This window comes from Delphinapterus leucas, chromosome 1 (genome assembly GCF_059928025.1).
Source record: "Delphinapterus leucas isolate spDelLeu-1000000601 "Yukka" chromosome 1, BTC_Dleu_Yukka2, whole genome shotgun sequence".
NCBI classification, from domain to species: Eukaryota; Metazoa; Chordata; class Mammalia; order Artiodactyla; family Monodontidae; genus Delphinapterus; species Delphinapterus leucas.
In genome coordinates this window covers 51,626,107-51,627,091 of record NC_143129.1, presented here as the reverse complement: position 1 = coordinate 51,627,091, position 985 = coordinate 51,626,107, and the positions used below count along the sequence as shown (strand labels likewise).

The 985-nt window shown below is 33.9% G+C and overlaps 1 non-coding gene across 1 annotated transcript; it reads left to right on the top strand.

The window, feature by feature from the left end:
* Positions 1 to 208: 208 nt before the first annotated feature.
* On the top strand, positions 209 to 317 carry LOC115803109 (U6 spliceosomal RNA). The gene has a single exon (XR_004023772.1). It is a non-coding gene; the product is annotated as a U6 spliceosomal RNA (small nuclear RNA).
* The last annotated feature ends 668 nt before the right edge of the window (positions 318 to 985 follow it).

Genomic DNA, 985 nt, shown 5'->3' with positions numbered 1-985 from the left:
AACACAGTCATAAAATAAAATGTGTGTGTGTGTGTGTGTGTGTGTGTGTGTAAAGCAGAATAGTGAAATAAAAAATAGACCCACACATATACGGTTAATTGAATATTTATCAATACAAAGGTGCCAAGTCAATTCAATGGGATAGGAAAGCCTTTTAAACAAATGGTGTTGGAACAACTGGAAAAAATGTATGGAAAAAATAAATCTTGAGTACTCATTTCAGCGGCTTGTATACTAAAATTGGAATGATACAGAGAAGACTAGCATGGCTTTTGCACAAGGATGACATGCAAATTCTAGAAGCAGTCCATATTTTTAAGACAGTTGATTTTAAGTATTCTTACCACACACACAAAAAATAGAAACTATGTGCAGTGACAGATACGTTAATTAGCTTGATAGTGTTAATCTATTCACAATGCGTGTATATACCAAATTCTTTAATTAGAACAATCTAATTAAATAATGGGCAAAAACCTAAACAGACACCTCATTCAAGAAGATATGCAGATGGCAAATAAGCATATGAAAAAGATGATCAATAGTATGTGTCATTAAGCAATTACAAATTAAAACAACAATGAGATACCACTATATACCTATTAGAATGGCCCAAATACAAAATACTAACAACCGAATGCTGGTGAGGATGTGGAGCAACAGGAACTCTCACTGTTGGTGGGAATGCGAAATGATGCAGCCATTTTGGAAGAGAGTTTGGCAGTTTCTTACGAAACTAAACATACTCTTATTATATGATCCAACAATTGTGCTCCTTGGTGTTCACCCAAATGAGTTGAAAAGTTATGTCCACACAAAAACCTGTATATGGATGTTTATAGCAGCTTTATTAATAATTGCCAAAACTTGGAAGCAAGCAAGATATCTTGCAGTAGGTGAATGGATAAATAAACTGGTACATCCAGACAGTGAAATATTAATATGAGCTATCAAGCCATGAAAAGACATGGAGGAATCTTAAATG